At 40.3% G+C, this 22,974-nt stretch overlaps 1 protein-coding gene across 4 annotated transcripts in view; it reads left to right on the forward strand.

The window, feature by feature from the left end:
• Positions 1 to 22,974, forward strand: part of klhl13 (kelch-like family member 13) — a 215,369-nt gene that overhangs the window by 99,274 nt on the left and 93,121 nt on the right. The gene's annotated exons all lie outside the window — the stretch shown is intronic.

Below are 22,974 nucleotides of genomic sequence, written 5' to 3' on the forward strand. Positions count from 1 at the left end.
TATTTTAATATGCTGGTAATGTAGAATATTCATGAATGTACCTTCTAGCATTAATACTGAGTTGATGTTTCAGACCTGACAGCTAAAATGTATCAGATTGTTAGTTTTGCTTGCACTTCATACTTTCTATTCTGCAAGGATTTGTGCTGCCGTTTAGCGTTTTACCCTGAATGCACTCAGTGACTGCATTTGAAACGTACTGCATTGTGCAATATCTGACACTTGATCGTTTATTGCAATTATGCCTCAATCTTATTGTTTTCAGCCCCAATCCCTGCACTTTGATTTTTTTTTACTTTACCGCTGTAAGCCACCAGGTGTCCTGGTTGAAATGTTGAATCGTTTTTTTTTGTCCTTACTCATCTTCTGACACGTTGTATAGTGCTGCTTTGGCACGTGCTCAAGTGAAAATGGGAGTTGAAGCACCTGAGTGAGTTTCCATTGAACAATCTTCAGTTTGAAAAAAATGTTCATCTTATAAAGTGGTTTGCTGTGCAGTTTTGTATAACGTCAAAATAGAGATTTTTTTTTCTTTTAGTGCCAAGATTGTTTGTTTAAGGGTACAAGTGTCATGGGGTCACGACTGAGTGTCAGGTAATGCTTTGTCATGTCCTGGCTCAGCTTTCTTTTGTGGCTGAGGTCTGCATGTTGAATTTAGATAAGGTACGGTGGTTAAGCTTTAGGTTAGAAACCAGTCTCCCAATTGTTCCTGTCAATAAGTTTTGTTCTTTGTTTAGGTTTACACAGTCTACCTTACATCAAACCATATTCAGAGTAATTGATGGTAATATCTTGACTCTTTATAGCTCCATTCATGTTTAAAAAGTCTTTAGCTTCTCTGCAAGATTTTTGTGATCTGGATTTTGTCCATTACATTAATACAATTTTTTTTAAAGAAAGGAGTTAATGAATGTAAGGATTTATTTATCAGATATTTCTCTATTTCCACATAAGTTTGTAGTCTGTACTGGCTTCTAGAATATTTTGGAGCTACTATAATTTTTGTTGTTGGTATTCCGTGGAATTCTCGGGTTTGATTGATAATAATTTGGAGATGCCGGTGTTGGACTGGGATATACAAAGTTAAAAATCACACAACACCAGCTTGTAGCCCAACAGGTTTAATTGGAAGCACTAGAGTTTGGAGCGTCGCTCCTTTCTGATGAAGGAGCAGCGTTCCGAAAGCTAGTGCTTCCAATTGCCTGCATAGGTCTAGATAACACTGTTAAACACACCCTGCAAGGCAAAATTTTTTTTTAAATCTGTAAAATATTGTGTAGCTTGTATCTTTCTCACTCCTGCCAGATGTTATGACTGTGCAACTGAATGCACCTGTTTAGTGTATATGACACCACTTCCATTTGCCTTTCTCTCCAATGATTTTATCAGGAGCCCAAGTGTTTTCAGAAAGGAAGACGTTGCATTGAATGCTGTGGACAGCAACAGCTGGCCACCCAAGCCATACTTTTGTAAAACTGCAGATCCTGATTTGCTTGGAAGCTGTAAAAGAACCATTGCAGTTTACCAGTAAAAAAGGAATTAGGTTGACTGTTGAGAAAACTGGCTAGAAACCGGAGAGATCTTATTATTTCACAAGTACAAATAATTGTTGACAAAATCCATTTATCACTCTGAAAGGCAACTGAGAATTTGATGTAAAGTGAAACCACTTATAAGTGACAATTAGAAACTAAGAATATGTATGTTTAGGCAAGGTACCGTCTTTAACTCCATTATTACTAAATATCAAAAATGTTGAAGATACTTTTAGGCACTGCTGTTGTATCAATGATGCATCATGAACTGCAGTTGTGGTTTGTGTTCTCTCTTCCAACTCTATTGCCCAGAAGTTCTCAAAGCACTAATGATTATATCACTGATTCTCCAAATTGATCAAAATTTGTTTTTAGAAACATTGATATGTAATAAATAATAGTGATACTAGCAAGGTATAAGACTGAAAACACTCAAGGGTGGAATAGAAGTCATTAGTGAGTTACAGATCTCTAGCTATCTCATGTTTCCAGCATCACATTTTATGTTATGCATATATTGAAAATCATCAGCTTTATTTTAAACATATAGTTTGATTTGGAAATTAACATCAGCTTACTCCTGCACCTATTTGGTGTGTTTTCTCTCAAACTCCGACTTGCCAGAGCCAGGATTGTTGCAGATATTTTCCTAACCAACCTGTTCAGAGATTGGGCTATCCCTTTGCCAGTGATGAAAATAAGCTTGCAGTGGGGGTTGGTACTGTGGTATTGTTATGTTGAAATTAGGAGCAGGCCTTTTAAAAGTGACATCTGGTTAATTAAAAATTAATTAATGCAAAAGATGTGTTACTTTTTAAAAAAAAACTTTAGTGCTCCTGTCTGAATGTTCTGCATACTAGAATTTGGCTGGAACTTTCTAGATTGAAATTGACACTGTTTTGCTCAATTAAGTGAGTGAATGAAAGGTAAAGTTCAGTCATAACTTGCAGCCTCTGAATCAAACGATCTCGTTCCATGGACATAGAAGGAAATCTAAGCTAATACTCCAATGCCATACTGAGGAGCTCTACAATGTTGGAGATGAGACTCCTGATAAATAGTTTGCCCTGTGTGGGTGTAAATAATTCCATGACAATATTTTTAAGAACAAGTTGATTTTTTCTGGCACAATTGGTTCTTCTGTCCACATGTGATTTTTAAAAATGACCAGATTCGCTAGTTCTTATTTCATTGCTGTTTGGGGGAAATTGTGTAGAAGCTGCCTGCTGGGTTTTGTACATTACCAAAGTGCTGATTCTCCACAAGTGCCTAATTGGCTGCACGGTGTTTCAGGCAATCCTAAGAGCACGAAATGTGCTGTAGAAATAAAAATCTTTCCATTCAGGAATGAACCAAGTAATTAGAGTATAAGGTTAAAGGTAAAGTCACCAAACCAGACCATAGGGCTGCTCTCATTAGAGAAAGATGACTGGTGATGTTCTAACCTGAGGGTCACCACACCTCAGCTGAGGGGAGAGATTGAGAAGGAGAATTCTTCATAGCAATCTCAGCTAATGTGGAGGCCAGTTATCTCAGTTGGCTGGGTGACCAGTTTGCAATGCAGAATGATGCCTATAGTGTGGGTTCAGTGCAAGTTCAGGTCAGCTTATTGAATAACAAAATAAACTGGAAGGACTGTGTAGCCAAGCCTGTTCCCAAGCCTTTCTCAGCTTCTAATTGTTTCTCCTTATCTCAGTCTTTCGGATTCCTGAGTGGCCGCTGGGGAACGAATGAGAAGCTCCAAAAGTGTAATGGAAACATTAGAGCTTGGAATATTTGGGCTATGAATCAAAGAATTATACAGCAAGTAGAAGACAAGAAAGCAATGCCCATCCTGTTAAGACTGAATAATAAGCACCAACCATGTTTTAGAGTTGATTGCATTTTCATAGTTTACTGTGTAAATATTGTGCCTAGAGAAACTATATGTTTAAAATGAAGTTGCTTCTGTTAATTTTGTGAGCATGTGGGTAATCACACATGGCAAGTGATTTATAATTGAATAGCATTTTTCTAATGATCATCGGATCTTGAAGTGCATTACAACCAATGAGCTACTTTTGCAGAGCAGTGGCTGATGAAATGAAGGAAGCACGACAGCCAAGTCATGCACAGCACTAATAGCAATATGATAACAACCAGGTAATTTGTTTGTGATGTGACTTGGATAAATTATTGGCCAGGGCACCAATGATAATTCCCCTGCTGTTCTTTGACATAATGCCATGTGGATTTTTTTAACGTCCTTTTGAGTGAATGGAGCAGGCTTTGGTTTATCAACTTTGCTGAAAGGCAACACTTTGAACAATTCCACAAATTCCACCCCCTCTCAATACTGCACTGAAGGGTCAGCTTTGCAGCAGGACTTGAAACCAGGATCTTGTTACTTGGATGAGAATGCTGCCAACTGAACCATTGGTGACACTATTTAGAATGTGTTGCCTTCTGGGTCAGCTTGCCTCAGCTGTTTTTGAAAGCTCCATGTACTGTACACTTTGGCAATCCCAGCTAACTAGTTTGTAAAGGACAGCTCAATGTTGGAAATGTCTCAGAGTACATTTGCTGAATTCCACGGTAGAGATGAGGGTTTAAGATTTTGACAGTCAATAATGAAACCCCTTTATTTAAAAAGAGAAAGAGACAAAAAGCCAGTCAGCTTAATGTCTGTCATTATCCCAATGTTAAGTCTCTAATAAAGGATAAATAACAACATTTAGAACTACATAATATGGTCAAACAGAGTCAGCGTGACTTCATGCTCAACAAATATATTAGAATTATTTGAGTAGGCAACAAGCAAAATAGATAAAAGGGAAGATGTGGTTGTAATACATGTTGAGGCTGGGTTGTAGAATATATTTAAAGTTGAGATAGACAGATTTTTAGTGAGTAATGGAACCACAGGTTGTATGAAAAGGCAGGGAAGTTGAGTTTAGGGTTATTGGATCTCTATGATCCCATTGAATGGCAGAGCAGACTCGATCAGCTGAATTTACCTACTTCTGCTTCTATATCTTGTAGTCCGATAGTGTGTGTTTTCCAAATTGTCCAGAAATTCATAATCTAGAGTGTACCTCCCATTCCCTGTTAAAGGATAACAGCATTGATGACGGAATATTAAATCAAGATATAACTTCATATTTCAGCAAGATAACAACTTTTGAAGGTGGATGTATTCTTACAGATATGGGCTTGAATTACCATTCTTAAATGCATAACATAGATTCAGTAGCCAATATTTAGTTTTGCAGCGATCTTTTGAGGCTTAACATTAGATCTAGTTTGTTATCTTAAATTACAAGACAAGTTTGGTTCAGTTGTTTAATTGATTTGTGATAATCGACTATTGAGCTATTCATGTTGAAGTTGCTCTGGGAATACAAGTTTAACCACACGTTGGCTAAAAACAGAAACATCAATGAGTTTAGTGGGATTTGATAATCTTGTCTGATCATGCTTAAATCTGATTACTTCATTGGATCTCTGTTACCCTTCTGCACTTCTTTTTGAAATTGTCATTATTTGCAAATTCTTTGACCTCCCTGCCTTGGATTCACCTCCATAACCCTCTTCAGACCGATATCCCAAACAGCAACTAAAATTCCAATTGTACCCTGAATGTAGAAGCAAGTCTTAGGTAATTCATGGTACCATAATATATAAAAATAAAAGCTGAGACAAAGAAGGAGATATTACAATAGGTGAATTAAAAATGGTTGAATTTAATGTAGTACATTAGAGGAGACAGAACTGTGATAAGCAAACTCATTTCAAGAGATTGACAGGATGGTGATGAGTTGGTAACGATAGAAACCCTCACATATTTCTCAAAGTTGGACAATATCCTGCCTCTGTCTCAGTACCGCATTATGCAAAGATATTTATCCACTAAAATATCCAGGGAGATGATAGCAAAATCTTTTCACATTCTTTCTTTCAAAATTCAAATTGTCTCTCTTCCTGACCATCCATGAAACACTTGAGACAACGTCTTGACTTGATTACAGCATACTGCTGCAACTCATAGTCAAAGAATGCAGTTGGCTCTCTAGGATTGTTAAAATTGTTAGATCTGTACTTTATTCACATGACCCACACCCTAAGAGACCATATGTGGAGTCTGTCATCCAGCCTTATCCGTAGAGGTACAAGCTATCCATTACGCTACGTAATTGAAATTCTACTATTTTTCTATTTGGAAGCATAGAAAACCTATTGTACATGGGAAAGCAACTTGAAAGGAAGGGAGGATGGAGAAAAGGAGAATAGGACTTGCAGTGATGCAAGTCAATAACAGAACTGTAACAGTTCAATCTATTTTGCAACAAAGTGTTCTTGTGCTAAAGCATTTCTGTTTTGTTCTAAGTGCTGGCAGTCTGCATAGTTGTGTTAAATCAAGAAATGGATTAAATGAGTGAGCAAAGTTTTTTTAGCAGATGGTGTTCAATTTGCAGCATTGTGAGGTCATCCACTTTGAATTTATGAAATATGTTCTTTTTTAAAAAAACCAAGCTTATTGCTTGGTGTTCAGGAGAATTGACAGATTTCAGTGTTCGTTTGAACGTGTTCATGATGGTGGATAGGTGCAAAAAGTAATCAGAAATGACAAATACAATGTTGGTATTTGATTCAAGTTGGTTGGAAAACGAAAGTGAGGAAGTGAGGTTTCAGGTGCAAAATGTTAGCCAGATGCCCATTCTAAATACTGCACTTACCAGGAAGATGTAATTATCTTGAAGTGGTTATCGGGCAGATTCACAACATTGATGATTGAGTTATAAACAGAGATTCCATTATTTGGCTTGTATTTTAATCAGTTTAGATGGTTCAGGTATGATCTAATTAAGACCTTGAAAATGAGAGAAGTTTAGATAGCCTCTCTGTACCTGGTTTATTTCTTTTAGTGTGGAAATTCAGAACAAGGAGACATAATTTTAAACGTGGAGCTAAGCCTTTTGGGAATGTAATCGGGAAGTACTTTTTCTCACACCCAATAGTGGATGGTGGGATCATTGAAGTTGTCATCAGTAAGTATCAAGAATCTAGGTCAAAGAATCTAAAATACAGATATAATCGGATTGAATGAAGGGAGAACTCTAGGGAATGATTGGATTCCTTGAGCTCACATGAGAGGTGTCAACTGGAACAATAAATCACCATACACTAGGTATTAGAATCTTGGTATTCTGAAGTACAGTTTCCCTGACATATTAAAATAAAAGAACTAAGTTTTGCTTTCTGCTCCTATTACGCTAAAATAGCTTTGAATTTATGACCGAATACTTTTGTCTTAGTGATAGAAGCAGTGGCGAATGAGTGGTAATTTTTACATTTGAGTGACTTGGACTAATGTCTGCTTCCAGTAAGGAATCTATGGAGAGTGAGAGTTAATGTTAAACGATTCTTTGTCAACTTGCAGTAAGGCCTGAGGGAAGTATCTCTGCTTTTTTACCACTGTTGTATTCTAAAACCTCTCAGATCATTTATGTAGAATAACAATTCATTTTCTGGGATCACTATTCTTACATCTGCTGCACCTCCAAAGGAGAAGCTGACAGTTTAGTGCAGTTGGAGGTAAGTTGTTTCAGATGAGATGTTAAACAGAGGCTCCTCTGCTTGCTTGAGCTTGCTTGAGGACATCTGAAAGATTTCACATTGCTGATTTGAATAGCAGCAAAGAAATGTTCCCCAATATTCTGGGTAATTTAATCCCTCAATCAACATTACAAAAACAGAATATTTTGGCATTATCACATTGCCTGTAAAGTACTTTAAGATGTCCAATGGTCATAAAAAGTGCTAAATAAATTCAAGCCTTTCTTTCCAATGTTGTAATGAATTGTAATACATTGTAATTGCTTTTGTCTGAGTGAATAAATTAGTCAAAAGATTTGCATTTCTTTTGAGATTTTGATTAGTGTTAATTCATTTAAGGATTGTGTCTACTGTTTACAGTATCCAGAAGACCAAACATACCAAGATTGATCATAGCTTGGTTTCTAAATTATCAATTTAATTGAAAGCACTTTATCTTCGTCTTGACATAAATGCAGCTTTCCCTATCTCTTTTTGATGAGTCATACTCTTGCAACATTAATTTTCAGTGTAATTCATAAATATGCACAGCTGTAGCATTTCTCAAATTCTTCTACACTTATCAATAGATCTCCTTAAACATTGCAGGTTTTTTTCTGGTCATTGACTATGCTTCAGGTTTCTCTTTGAATTTTTCTTTTGCACTCTTGGGCTCTATGAAATTTAGATACTTCTGCATTATTTGAGGGGAATATTTACACTGTTTTTTTTTAAACTTTATCTTGGTAACATGTGTATGAAAATTAACCAGTGAAGGGCAAGTAGAATGTAACCGGTCACACACACAAGTTAAATTATTGCGTATTTGTTGAGGATCCTGAAACAATATCATGGGCATCAGTATCGATCCAGCTGTACATAATAGTACAGAGCGGTGAAGATGTGTAATTCCCCTCCAAACTCGACATGATGTACTGTGCTTTTCACCTTTGCACGGAAAAAACATCTAGTATGCAAGGATGAATTTTCTGATTCAAAACATATGGCACCGGAAAAGCACAGCAGGTCAGGTAACATCTGAGGGGCAGGAGAGTCGATGTTTCAGTCATCATCATCAGGAATGCTGCCTGACCTCATGTGCTTTTCCAGCGCCACACTTTTTCACTCTGACCTCCAGCACCTGCAGTCCTCTCTTTCTCCTGGGTTTTCTGATTGTCTGTCTGGAGGAATTTTTGTGACCACGTGATGATTGAAACTGAATGTGAAATTACAAAATTAAGCAAGCTTTGTACTGTTCATTTTTTCCTGTGAAGGGTTGTTAATAATACTTGACAAATGTTTACAAAACAGCATGTTTTCAATATTTACTTACATTGAGGTAGTGCATGGACAACTTTTAAAAAATTCTTCTGCTCACAGAAATGTAAAATACTAAAAATGATGGGCGGCAAGGTGGCTTAGTGGATAGCACTGCTGCCTCACAGCACCAGGGGCCCCAGGTTCGATTCCAGCCTTGGGCGACTGTGTGGAGTTTGCACATTCTCCCCGTGTCTGTGTGGGTTTTCTCCGGGTGCTCCGGTTTCCTCCCACAGTCCAAAGATGTGCAGGTTGGGTGAATTGGCCATGCTAAATTGCCCATAGTGTTAGGCGCATTAATCAGAGGGAAATGGGTCTGGGTGGGTTACTCTTCAGAGGGTCAGTTAGGGGGAATGACTCTACTAAGCATGTTTAAAAGGTGGTTCTAACAATTACCTTTGAAGACGTAGAGGTGCAATGGTAAAAGGAACTATATCTTAAGTCATCCATTCTCCAGTTACCTTTGCACCTGGTTATGCATGGGAATCTTTGCAAGAATTGGGATCATGTTGGGCGAGCAGTAACAATCATGGATGTTGGCCAGTATTACAAGGGATATCAGATTCTAGGTCAGTGGTGCTGGAAGAGCACAGCAATTCAGGCAGCATCCGAGGACAGGCAAAATCGACGTTTCGGGCAAAAGCCCTTCATCAGGAATAAAGGCAGAGAGCCTGAAGCATGGAGAGATAAGCTAGAGGAGGGTGGGGGTGGGGATAGAGTAGCATAGAGTACAATAGGTAGGTGGGGAAGGAGATGAAGGTGATAGGTCAGGGAAGAGAGGGTGGAGTGGATAGGTGGAAAAGGAGCTGGGCAGGTCGGACAAGTCCGGACAGGTCGAGTTACTGGAGGTTAGAAACTAGGATGAGGTGGGGGAAGGGGAAATGAGGAAACTGTTGAAATCCACATTGATGCCCTGGGGTTGAAGTGTTCCGAGGCGGAAGATGAGGCGTTCTTCCTCCAGGCGTCTGGTGGTGAGGGAGCGGCGGTGGAGGAGGCCCAGCACCTCCATATCCTCGGCAGAGTGGGAGGGGGAGTTGAAATGTTGAGCCACTGGGCGATTTGGTTGATTTATGCGGGTGTCTCTGAGATGTTCCCTAAAGCGCTCTGCTAGGAGGCGTCCAGTCTCCCCAATGTAGAGGAGACCGCATCGGGAGCAACGGATACAATAGATGATATTAGTGGATGTGCAAGTAAAACTTTGATGGATGTGGAAGGCTCCTTTAGGGCCTTGGATGGAGGTGAGGGAGGAGGTGTGGGCACAGGTTTTACAGTTCCTGCGGTGGCAGGGGAAAGTGCCAGGATGGGAGGGTGGGTCGTAGGGGGGCGTGGACCTGACCAGGTAGTCACAGAGGGAACGGTATTTGCGGAAGGCGGAAAGGGGTGGGGAGGGAAATATATCCCTGGTGGTGGGGTCTGTTTGGAGGTGGCGGAAATGTCGGCGGATGATTTGGTTTATGCGAAGGTTGGTAGGGTGGAAGGTGAGCACCAGGAGCGTTCTGTCCTTGTTGCGGTTGGAGGGGTTGGGTCTGAGGGCGGAGGTGCGGGGATGTGGATGAGATGCGTTGGAGGGCATCTTTAACCACGTGGGAAGGGAAATTGCTGTCTCTAAAGAAGGAGGCCATCTGGTGTGTTCTATGGTGGAACCGCTCCTCCTGGGAGCAGATACGGCGGAGGCGGAGGAATTGGGAATACGGGATGGCATTTTTGCAAGAGGTAGGGTGGGAAGAGGTGTAATCCAGGTAGCTGTGGGAATCTGCCTTTTTACCTTATTTACAAGGGATATCAGGTCTGTTATGATTATTCAGAGAAAAACAACCTTGCACTAAGCTCAAGTCTGTAAACGCACTGACAGTGAGTGTACTCTCATGGGTATATCAGGCTTGAACCATTTAGTCACCTCACTACTGAGAATCTTCATTTAATCTTCTAAAGGTGACATGTGACACTGGAGCATTTTTAACTTCTATATGGAAAACCCAGATGTTTCCTGTGAGACTGCCTGCACTCAGATGAGCAGTCATCTATGTTATTAAAAACTGTGCCACATTGCCATATCGAGAGCAAATGTCACTGATCAAGTTCAGTGGCTTATAGGATGGAGGATGAATGATGTTCAAACCACAAATTATACTTAATTTCCTGAGGGAAGTTTTCATCATATGTTACTTTGTTTATCTGCGTAGAAGACTAGTCTAAATATATGTATGTGTCAGAATTTCTCAGTATAGAAGAATGTCTGTTTCCTGTTTTCAGGTTTCTAAAAGCAGTGTTGCCAAAGGGGTTGTGGGGGTGACCCTTCTTGCTGTCTTACTTTAATTATGTTGCCACTGTTGGATGTAGTAAGCTGCTGTGATTGCAAACTGAGAAGGTGTGAAATTACAGTAGCACAGTCAACATATCAGGCATGTGGCATCTTAATACAGTAAGGAGCTGTGAGATGTGGGTGAGTCAAGCAATTGTGACCATTTGAAATAGGTTAAATATTTTGAGATAAGCAATTAAAAGACAAAATAAGGAGGAAAATATCTTGGAAGTTATCTTAGACAATATTTCAAGACAAAATGCTTGCAAATGGAAATTGATTCAGCGTCATACTGAAACAGAGGAATTTCTTATGAGTAGCTCATATGTTTCAGCATTAATATTGGCAGCAGCTGTCATTAAAGATAGGCAGTGCACCTAAAAAGGTGTATATGATGATAGCTGAGGCACTGATTCTCACTTGGCTCTCCTCTTCGAGCTCCATTTTAATTTAGCCTGCCCCTCTCTCCCTACCTCTGTAGTGCCATTAACAAAATTTGCATGTATCTTAATTGGAAAACATGTGATTCACTAGTGGTGGTTAACAGGTGAAAAAGTACCACAGGTGATTTGGTGAGAGGGGAAAGAAAATTTGCATTGTGTCAAAAAGCATTTCTGGATGTGCAAAAAATAATGTTTCTCAATTGGTGAGGGGCTCTTGTGGTAATGTTCACATCTTGGCCCAGGGGACCACTTGCTCCAGAGGTATGTAATCACATCTCTGAACAAGTGAATGACAAAATATCTGCATCGCAGTTGGGGAGACAACCAAAGTTGTTCCCATGCCATGTGCTTCAGGAAATTTCTATCTTGGAAAAAGAAATATAGCAGTAACTCTGATTTGATCAGTTGCTTATAATCTCCCCAGTGTCTGGGCGATACTAGCAATGTATTAGATAAACATCAGAGCAAAGCTGTCAGCAACTGTAGTCAGGTCATAGCAAAGTCCTAAAGAGGATACAGGAAGACCCCCAGTTGCCAACAGGAATACATTTTGAGGTCCAGGAAATAAAAAAAGAAAACAAAATGAGGGGACAGGTTCCGGCATCAGTTTATTGGAAGAGTGCAATTTATTGATTTTTGTCAGTGAACAAAATAGACAAATGAAGATATTTTCTTTTGTGCAGAACATTACCAGATTCTCAGGATGTTCTAAATCATTTTGCACTAAGTGTTGCTACTGGGTGAGCACAGCTTATATTCGGCTATCAAACCAGATTTCAAAATGAAAAAATCTGAAATTACTGTGAATTTTCATTATCCATCAGTAGTATTGAAGCGGATAATTAAGATTTGACTAACTTGAGTTGGAAGTGTTAACTATCAAGTGCTAAAATCCTAGAAATATAATGTGTACATAACTATTGTGATCGATGCTCTCCTGCATTAGTGTGCAGAATGAACATTTTTGAGAAGTGAAGTGGCGTCTTGCATATTTATAAAATATATGCTCAACCTTGATTTCCCTTTGTAACGCAGTACCAATTTGCCCCTTGTGGGCTAATTGCTTGGTCTCGAGGCTGTGGTTTCAGAATGCTGCGGTAGCAATGCCTGCAAATCAAGCAAATTGATGTCTTGAACCATCCATACGGTAGCCCCAGTTTTTTTCAAAACTTGCACCGATTACATGTTCAAGCTCAGTTTGTGAACATAGAAACATAGCACAAACAATGTTTTGAGGAATACAGCTGATAGCCGACAGAGCTGATATGCACACGGCAGACATCTGCTAGTTGCATGACAAATTGTGTTCAATTCATTCTGGAATTTACAAGTGTGTTTCAGACTTGATTCCATGTTATTGACTCTACAGGTCATTCCAATTATAGCAATGTTAATCTTTTTTTTTGTTCCTATTCATTCCAGTGTATCTATTCGACTCCAAGTCCAGAACATTGACTATTGAGTACCCAAGCCTGATATTAATGACACACTCATGGCCTCGATATGATGCCAATAGACGTACCACTCTGTTATCACCAGTAATGTAACATTTGGATGGTTTGTTTCATGTGATTGGACCTTTCTGATAGAGAAAGCAGAAATCTTCCTCTGAGGTCATTAGAAAGGGGCAGGAGTGCTGCATGGAGGAGGGTGATGAGAAACAGTGACAAGAAGTTGCGGAGGTGCTTTAGGGGACAATGTGGGGAGGAGCAGCAGTCCAGGAGGAAGGGGGGCATTCCCCAAGTGAGTGTTCTTCCTCCAGAACCAGCCAATAAAAATGATCGGTACTGCTGCTTTCCTCCCAGTTGTGACCTGACCTTGGCACTGATGTTGCTGGTCACAGGTCTGGCTTGCTATTTCAGTATTGCATCTGGTGAGCTATGTTGGAATGTCTACTGGGGCACTGCAGCTCACATGATGAATTTACGTCAGGTCAGAGTATATTCTCCACTGCGAGGGGCTGCCAACTAAAAGTCAAAATGTACCCTAATACTCACCGCCGATTCAGCTGGAGGTGTAAGTTGTTTTTATTCAAATCCGTTTGAGCAAATTGAATGAGCAAATGTGAGCAAAGGCAGATGTCCTTACCTTGCTTGGCTTGCTCCTGCTGCTATAATATCAGAAAAAGAAACTGGCACAGGAGTGACCATTTAGCACCCAAATTATTGTTTTGTCCCTTTTTGTTTCCAGAACTTTAAAAAAATCCTCTAAAACCACATAAAAATTAGTTTTTGGAGTGAACATGTCAGTTACTAGTTACATCATTGTTTAGTCACAGCAAAGAAAAATTTCTTTTTTTCCATTTACTCTAATGAAGTCACCTTGCTGGAATGCTAACTTTCTGTCTACTAATGATGTTTGAACTGCTGAGTGTTTCTGCATTTTTACTTTTAATTTTTGTGCACCAATAATGCTTATCTAAAAATGCTAACTGTTTATGACCAGCTTTTGCCTCAGTAGCTGAAACACATATTCTCCCATTGTGAAATGTCCAGAAAATACTGAACCATGACACAATGATTTATTAATATTTTGGCTGTGTCACTAACTTGCTGTATTGGGTGACAAAACTTGAGTTATTGATTTCTGGAGGCAATCCTTGTTGTAGTAGTTCTCAATCCATGAATGGCAGAACCTCTGAAGAAAAGTGAAGATGGATTTTAAAAGTTTGTAACTTTTATATTAAAAATAAACTTATGTTTCTGCCAGGAATCAGCCATTTGCTTCATATAATGTCTCTTCATTTCCATTTGATTCATGGTATTGAATGTGTTCGCTGATCAGTAAGATCAAACAATAAAAATTTGAATATGTCAGCTTAGCCTTTGAAGCAGAGATCTTGTTTAAGAGATGGTGAGACAACTCCGTCTTTCCTTCTCCCCCCATCTTGTCTACCTACTCTTGCTTGTACAGAACAACTTCAGTTATCTGAACGTCAATAATCCGAATTTCTGATTATCCGAACAAGATCTCAAGGTCCTGTAAAACTGTCATCTGTTATCTGAACAATTAGTTATCTGAACAAAATACTCCCCACTCATCTTGTTTGGATAATTGAGGTTGTTCTGTACACATGCAATCTGTATAAGAAAAAGGAGTCAGCCGCTCAGCCTCACCGAGCCTTTTCTGCCATTCAGTCAGCTTATGACCGAATGTTTTCCTGAACTCTTGTTCTTCTGTCTGTCACCATATTCGTTCAGTTTACATACACACATGCACACAGACAAAACCATGTACCATTTACAAAGTGTCCTTCAACTCACCAAGACTCCAAACGTCTGATTTCTATCACTTTGAAAAACAAGGCCAGCAGAGGAATGGAACACCAGGGGAAGTTTCACCCAAGGCCACACCCCATCCTGGAATTATATTGTCATTCTTTTACTCTACCTAAGTCTGAAACTTGGAACTGCCTCTTTAACTTTAACACTGTAAATGTACGAACACTCCACATGGACAGTAGTGGTTCATAAAAGCAGCTCGTTACCATCTCCAGAGTAATTAAGAATGAACAATAAATGCTGACCTAGCCTGTGGTGCCCAAATCCCATGAAAGAATGGCCAAAAAACCAGCAGGAATTCAAGGGAAAAGACTTGTGACTTTCAAGTTGGGCAGGGCATGCTTTATGAATTTTATGTTTGAAGAAAGCATTTGGTCATTTACCATGTGAGGTTCAAAGTTGTGAAACAACTGAGTTTCTGCTGTGGGTAAAAGAGTGGTTACCTTGCAGAATGTCCTTGTGCTTGAAAAGCTATCGATCTCCGTCTTGAATATGGCCATCAACTGAGCATCCAGTATCCTCGGGGTAGAGAATTCCAAAGATACACAACTCTTGAGTGAAGAGATTTTCAGTCATCTCAAACCTGAATTATCCAGAGATTATGATCTACATTTCTGGAGTTTGCAACCATGCAAAAGTTGTTCAGATTGTGTGCCATAGAATTTTATACATTTCAATGAGATCAAATCACATTCTTCTGAACTCCATAGTATAAGCAAAATTAACACATTTCCTTCTCGTAGGGTAACCTTCTCATCCCAGAAATCAAGTGATTGAACCTTTGTTCTATCACCTCTAAGACAAGGGTAGCCTCTTTAGCAGAAGGTAGATTTGTTTGTTGCAGTACTAGCAGGCCACCTGGGCTGGAATTACAATATTTTTGTGAAAGTGCTGTTGCAAGCAAAAAAGTATTTGAAATTCAAATGATAGATTTGAAGGCACAGATGCCATCATACTGTGTGCAGATGTAACATTTGAGACGTTATTTGATTGCATAATGATATTGTACAGCACAGTAATTTGGGAAATAAAGAAATAAAATTGCATTGTCTATGAAACAGATGTGAAAATTCTGAAAATGGCTATTTTTTCCATTATGGAAATTTGCTTCCACCTTCAATAATCATGGAACCAAAAAAAAAATCCCTGAATGCTTTTAAGAATGAATTCTCATTTCAAGGTGTTTGATAGTATATGGTAGAGATTGCTAAAGGGAGTAAAGAACAGAGAAGATTGTTAATTCATACCAAAACAAATACAGTTCAAAATTTTGTCTTCATGTTCTGTGACACACGCACCAAATAAACTGACCATCCTGTGGCTGACCACTTCAATTCCCCTTCCCATTCCACCAAAGACATGCAAGTCACCTGACACCTGGAGGAAGAACACCTCAGCTTCTGCCTTGGGACCTTCCAATGTTGACTTCACCATTTTCCTCATCTCCCCTCCCATCTCATTCCAGATCTAATCCTCCAACTCGGCACTGCCCTCTTCACCTGTCCTACATGTCCATCTTCCATCCCATCTATCCACTTCACCCTCCCCTCTGACCTATCACCATCCTACCCCCCTCCCTGGCATCTACCTATTACCTTTCCAGCTACTTAACCCTTCCTCTCCCAGCCCCATCCCCACCTCACCCTCTCATTTATTTTTCAGCCCTTTCCCTCCCCCCACCACCATTCCTGATGAAGGGCTTACACCCGAAACATCACTCCTCCTGCTCCTTGGATACTGCCTGACCAGCTGTGCTTTTCCAGCCACACACTTTATGACTCTGATCTCCAGCATCTGCAGTCCTCACTTTCTCTGATTACTAGTTTGCTGCATGTCAGAAATTAATCCCAATAAAATTTCCGTCATATGGTCCCAAGGGACTTAACTGATTGAAAACAGACTAGGCGGAGGTGGGTACTGCAGATGCAGGAGATTAGAGTCAAGATTAGAGTGGTACTGGAAAAGCACAGACGGTTAGGCAGTATCTGAGGAGCAAGAAAACTTGAATGATGAAGGGTTTTGTCCGAAACATTGATTTTCCTCCTCCTCGGATGCTGCCTGATCTGCTGCGCTTTTCCAGCACCAGTCTAATCTTGATAGAAAATAGATGCAGAGTCAGGAAGAGAGAGAATGGATAAGAAGTCTAACATAACAATGAGCGATTATATAACCAGCATACAAGAAAGGTGGTCTAGTGCTGTGATTTGTCTTCATGGAGTTCATTTTTATTTAGTATGACTTCTGTGATCAGCTAAATTGTCAGATTATTTGCAATTATTTAACCTAACATCTTGGTCTTGGCAGTCATTCCTAATAGGTGTTATGAAGCTTGTGGGTTTACCTTTAAGAGAGTTAAAAGCAGCAGAACTATTAGACATAGCACCAAGTGTTCTCAATAAGGCAACAATGTATGTAACACTGGGTTGAACAACTCAAATAGTTCATTGCCTGGAATAAAAAAAAGAATTCAAATTTGGATAATCAGGTTAAATTATACCCAATAAAAAATCAAGTTTGAATTGAGTATATTGACAATCTTAAAAGCCAATGACACAATTTGATGCTCTGGGTTATAAGACTGGGGGAAAATCGAACAGTTGGGAGGAGAACTGCCAAGCCTAATATGTAATAGACTGCTTGAAAAAAAAACCTCTTTTAAAAGTACTTTTGTGATCAGTAACCTGTGATGCAGAAATTCCTAACAAGAAGAAAAGAAGACACAGAAAGATCCAAAGACAAGAACCTACAGCTGCTTGGTTTTAAGATAAGAAATATTGTTTTGTAAACCTTAGTTGGGAGTTTTATTGGACTAGTATTATAGAAGGGAAGGTAAAAGATAGAAATTGTAAATCGTGGTTAGTTAATTATTCTCTGTTATACTTTAAGAAATAAAGTTGTTAAGTTTTACTTTACATTGTTCTTGGCCACTCTAATTTTTACAGATTACTGCATGTGATAAATGTTTTCTGTGTTGCTGGTTTTAAGTTAAGCTGGAGAGTTTATCCTGTGTCATAAAATAGGTCACATCCAAAATGTTAATTCTCTTCTTCTCTCTACAAATGCTGCCAGACATGCTGAGTATATCCAGTATTTTCTGTTTTTAGATTTCCAACATAGCCAGTATTTTGGTTTGCATTTCCATTGTTAGAATTAATGTTACTGTACATTTATCATCACTGACTCTAATTTGGATGCAGGCTTTTCTTATGATACATTTATGAATTTCAATTTGCTCCTAACCTTGAACATTTAATCTAGGCTGCTGTTTCATTGAAGTGCCACCTTTCACATGAGGTGCTATACGAATGCCCTATGAAGATTCATTTAAATGCTTTGAGACAACAGAGCAGATTGGATCTATTAGTATCTAACAGTGTTTTGTTTGTCGTCCTGGTAAAATTGTCTGAATTTACATAGGTTATAAGGCAGAGTGGCCTAATTGCTCTCCAGCCAGAGAAAAGGCCTTTAAGATTTCATGTCAAACATGCTTAGAGCAGAACTTGAGTGTTTTTGAGAAAAGAGATATACTGTTAAAGCTTTTTGCCTTTTATCCATCATGACAAAATCACAAAGATGCCAAATTTCAAAGAGGACAACAATTTATACTGTATGAAAAAAGGTCACTGGTTGGTTGGCAGATTGACAGGTTAACATTTTACCACAAGATTGCCGTAGGGGACAATTGTCACTTATACTTTTGTTTACTTCAAAAAGATGCAATGCTTGGACCTGTTACTCTTTTTGCAAAGGATGTAGCTTCCAGCAGTTATGAGAGAGACTAATTGAGACTCGGCTAATGAATTGCTTGTTAGCGTCATTCTTAGTGCCCACAGGATAGCTCAGCATTCATAATGGCAATTATTTATTATTTTCCTTGTTGCTAAGAGCAACATGAAATAAATTATACTTCATGCTAAAAATACATCCTATTCATTCAACAGATATGTGATAAAATGGTTGATGGGATTAGAGTTTTTTGGTTACAGGGTAGGGAAGGAGTTGTTCGATATTAAGGTTAACAGTCCATTTAACAATCACACCTGTTGCAGTATGGATGGTTGTGATGCCACCAAGAATATATCTGTCAGGACAGAAGTTCATTATGTGGAGATGGTCTGTTTCTGTGCGGCCCCTGTCAGAATTTGAATTGTTCCTTATGTTCCACTTTGGGACCAAATGGCCTCTTCTTCATGAGCCGCACATATATGAAAAGTTGTCCATATTTTCCATAGAAGGTTGAAACCTGGGACCGACTTCATTTGGCTTATGTTGTCTGTCTGTCATTTGTGGAGTATTTTCATGTCGAAACTATGGGTTTTCAGACGAGCGGCTGAGCTTTCTTTTCAGCGTCCATGGAATTGCCCTGGTAATTATCTGCCAGGATGTTTTCCTTTCAGTCATCTAAAGCTTTAATATATGCAAGTACAAAAAGCCACTTCAGCTATGTTGGTCTCAACACCCTCAAAATCATTCTAGTCTTGACTTGCTAAAGATGCAAAGTCTACCATGTTTATGTGCGGTTCCTGTGCCAGGTTGAGTAACAGCGCTCTTGATTGGGATAACAATTGTCCTCAATTAACTATAGTTTTCATTGAATCCTTTGAACCGAGAAACACGTGGGGAAGAATCTGTCTATATGATTACTTTTAGTTTATAAACAGCCTCCAGGTCACCAGTCGTAAAGCTGGACATTACACTGAAGATTTTATTCCTCATCATAGAGGTCATGGAGACCAACACATGAGAGTGTCATGAACAGATGTCTAGTCTGTGCTGATCATGGAGACGCATGCACAAGAGTCTCGTGAACAGATGTCTGGTCTGTACTGATCAAGTATTCAATTTAATTTTAACAGATCTGTACTTCACGACATTTCCTCGCCTTAGTTTCATAACCCTTAGTATTCCTGCCAAACACAAACATATCATCTCAATTTCGAAATTTTAAGTGGAAATTTAAATTCCTCTTTGTGTGATGCAGTCCATCCTGACCTCACCCTTGCTTGACTGACCTCGAGTTTGACAGTTTGTTTCCTTATTATGGTCGTCCCCACCAACAAAACTTGTTCCTCTCCATTCACCCACAGATGTTAAATGTTCCATACTCAATAAAATTTAACCTGTTCTCATGATTTAACTATTACTATCCTAGAATGCGGACTAAACCCCCCCCCCCCCCCCCCCCCCCCCACTCCATTTGGTTTTGTTGCTAATAAGATGCTTGACAGTGGGGAATATAGTACGTTGCCTGCACGTGCACAACAGACCTCACCTGGCGGGCTCTGATACAAATACACTCGGCAGCCCCAAAGTTTGCATTGAGGGTAGCTATCAAAATTTTTTTTTTTGGAGTGGCTATTTTTTAATTTTCAGGGTTCATGTTTTCATTCTCACCAACTCAATGTTTGGCTGTTGCCATCATGTAGGCAACTTCTGAAGTTGTGTTGACATTTGGTGTATTCAGACACTCCCAGAAACCGATTAGAGGAATTCAACAATATCCTGACTGTACAACTCTCGGTTTAACTTAAAGCTACAATACACAAGGAAAGTGGAAATTTCCTAGATATCACTTTTTTTCTTTAAGTTCATGAAAGATAGCAAGGTCTAAGTTAGCAACAAACATCTTTTTTTTTCGAAATAACTGATTTTACTTTGTTTTAAAAAAAGGCATCAGCCTAAACACACATTTCACTAGCGACTGTGTTTCTGTCATATTTGCACAAATGTGGAACGTTGCTGGGATCTAATGAGACCTTTGAGGCAGGACATGTTGGAGTACACTTAAGAGGAAGATCAGGAAGGCAAAAGGCAAGAGATAGCTTTGGCAGGTAAGGTTAAGGAGAATCCAAAGAGATTCTACAAGTATTTTAAGGACAAAAGGCTAACTAGTGAAAGAGAGAAAGTAGGGCCTCTTAAAGATCAGTGAGGCCATCTATGTGTGGAACCACAGGAAATGGGTGAGATTCTAAATGAATATTTTGTGCCAGTATTTACTGTGGAGAAAGACATGGAACCTAGGGAACTTGGGGAAACACATAGTGATGTCTTGAAAATGGTGCACATCACAGAAAAGGAGATATTGGAGGTCTTAAAACATGCAAAGGTAGATAAATCCCTGTGATCTAATCAAATCCAACCCAGATTTGGAGATGCTGGTGTTGGACTGGGGTGGACAAAGTTAAGAATCACACAACACCAGGTTATAGTCCAACAGGTTTAATTGGAAGCACTAGCTTTCGGAGTGCCGCTCCTTCAGGGCATTGTGGGAAGCTCGGGAAGAAATTTGAGTCCTTAGTAGAGGTATTTGTATTATCAACTGCCATGGGTGAGGTGCTACAGCCTGGTGAGTCCGATGTCAATGATGGGTAAGTTGTTGGAGGGCATTCTGAGAAACAGAATCTATATACATTTGGAAAGGCAAGGAGTGATTAGGGATAGTCAGCATGGCTTTGTGTGTGGGAAGTCTTGTCTCAGAAACTTGATGTGTTTTTTGAAGAGATGACTCAGGAAATGGATGAAGGTAGAGCTATGGGCCTCCATGTCTACATGGACTTTAGCAATGCCTTCAATAGGCTTCCATGTGGTAAAATGGTTAGTCAGGTCAGATCAAGTGGGATCCAGAGAGAGCTAACCAGTTGGATACAAAATTGTTTTGTGGGAAGGAGATAGAGGGATGGTGGTCGAGGGTTGTTGTTCAGACTGGACTCTGTGACCGGCGTTGTGATACAAGGATCATTTGTATAAAACAATTTAGATGAGGATATAGGCAGCATGGTTTGTAAGTGAATAACACCAAAATTGATGGTATAGTGGACAATGATGTAAGTTATCAAAAAGTAAAACAGAAGCTTGATCAATTTGGCCAGTAGGCTGAGGAATGTAGATGCACTTCAATTTAGCTAAATGCAAGGTTATGCATTTTGATAAGACAAACCAGGGCAGGACTAAGTTAATGGTGGGGCCCTGGGGAGTGTTGTCAAACAAAGAGACCTTGGGTTTCAAGTACATAGTTCCTTGAAAGTGACATCACAAGCAGACAGGATGGTGAAGAAGACGTTTAACATGCTTGCCTTCATTGGTCAGTGCATTGAGTACAGTGGATGGGCTGTTATGTTGCAGCAATGCAGGACATTGGTGGGACACATTTGGAGTACAGAGGAACCTCGATTATCTGAACGAGATTAGATTAGATTACATTACAGTGTGAAAACTGGCCCTTCGGCCCAACAAGTCCACACCGACCCGCCGAAGCGCAACCCACCCATACCCCTGCATTTACTGCTTACTTAACGCTACGGGCAATTTAGCATGGCCAATTCACCTGACCCTGCACATCTTTGGACTGTGGGAGGAAACTGGAGCACCCGGAGGAAACCCACACAGACATGGGGAGAACGTGCAAACTCCACACAGTCAGTCGCCTGAGGCGGGAATTGAACCCGGGTCTCAGGCGCTGTGAGGTAGCAGTGCTAACCACTGTGCCACCGTGCCGCCCACTATGCCACCGTGCCGCCCACGGGCGGGCAATATTTCATTCGGATAACTGATCATTCGGTTAATTGATTCAATGCCTTTCCTCTGTGGCTCGGGGTTTTCTGTTAAGTCCGCTCCCCGTTCAGGACACTAGGCAGCAGCACACTGCGCGCAAGCCCCCGCTCGCCCCTAGAACCCTCGTCCGTCCGCGCACTCAACCCGTCCAACTCTATGCTCCTTCCACTGTGCCCACCAGCTCTCCTCCTAACCCCGCCATCTGTCCAACCCCATCCCCCTTCCGTCCTGCCCCCAAACCCATCCAAACCTGTCCCCCTTTTTCCCCATCCCATCCTCACCCAAACCCTGTCCCCCTTCTGCCCCGCCCCCAATCCGTCCAAGCTCATCCCCCTTCCACCTGCCTCCTTCTCCCCCCAATCCGTTCAACACTGTCCTACTTCACCCTCCCCACTCCCCGAACCCATCCAACACCATTTCCCCTTCCCCACCCAGACCTGTCCAACGTTGCCCCCTCACTTCCTCCCCACCCCTCCCCAAACCCATCCAACACTGCTCCTCCATCTACCCCTGCCCCCACTCCTTCACTATGATAGCCTGACTGGACACCAACAACAGGATTGGTGGTGCTGCTGTCTTTTTTTGGGGAGAGGTAGGGGGGAGGAGTCTCCAAATACCACACACACACACCGCAGATTATCTGGAGACGGTAGGTTTAGGGTACACACCTGTGTAGAACTCCAGGGAAAGTGTGGGGACAGACAATGAGGGCCGGGGGTCAGTCATTTGGAGATGGTGCCTAACTCCCATCAGTCCAGGGCTACTGTTGGCAGCATTTCAGTAAGCTGAGTTCACTTTTAATCACTGTAAACAATCGGTGTTGGAAACACGTCTTTGATGTAATGTTTCTATTGGGACCTTGAGATCTCCTTCGGATAATCTGATATTCGGATAATCGAGGTTCCTCTGTATTGTGTCCAGTTCTATTTGCCTTGCTATAGGAAGGATGTTATTTAACTGGAAAGGGTGCA

This window comes from Chiloscyllium plagiosum, unplaced genomic scaffold (assembly GCF_037043375.1).
Source record: "Chiloscyllium plagiosum isolate Xiang-an unplaced genomic scaffold, Cpla_swu_hap1 HiC_scaffold_11, whole genome shotgun sequence".
Taxonomy (NCBI): domain Eukaryota; kingdom Metazoa; phylum Chordata; class Chondrichthyes; order Orectolobiformes; family Hemiscylliidae; genus Chiloscyllium; species Chiloscyllium plagiosum.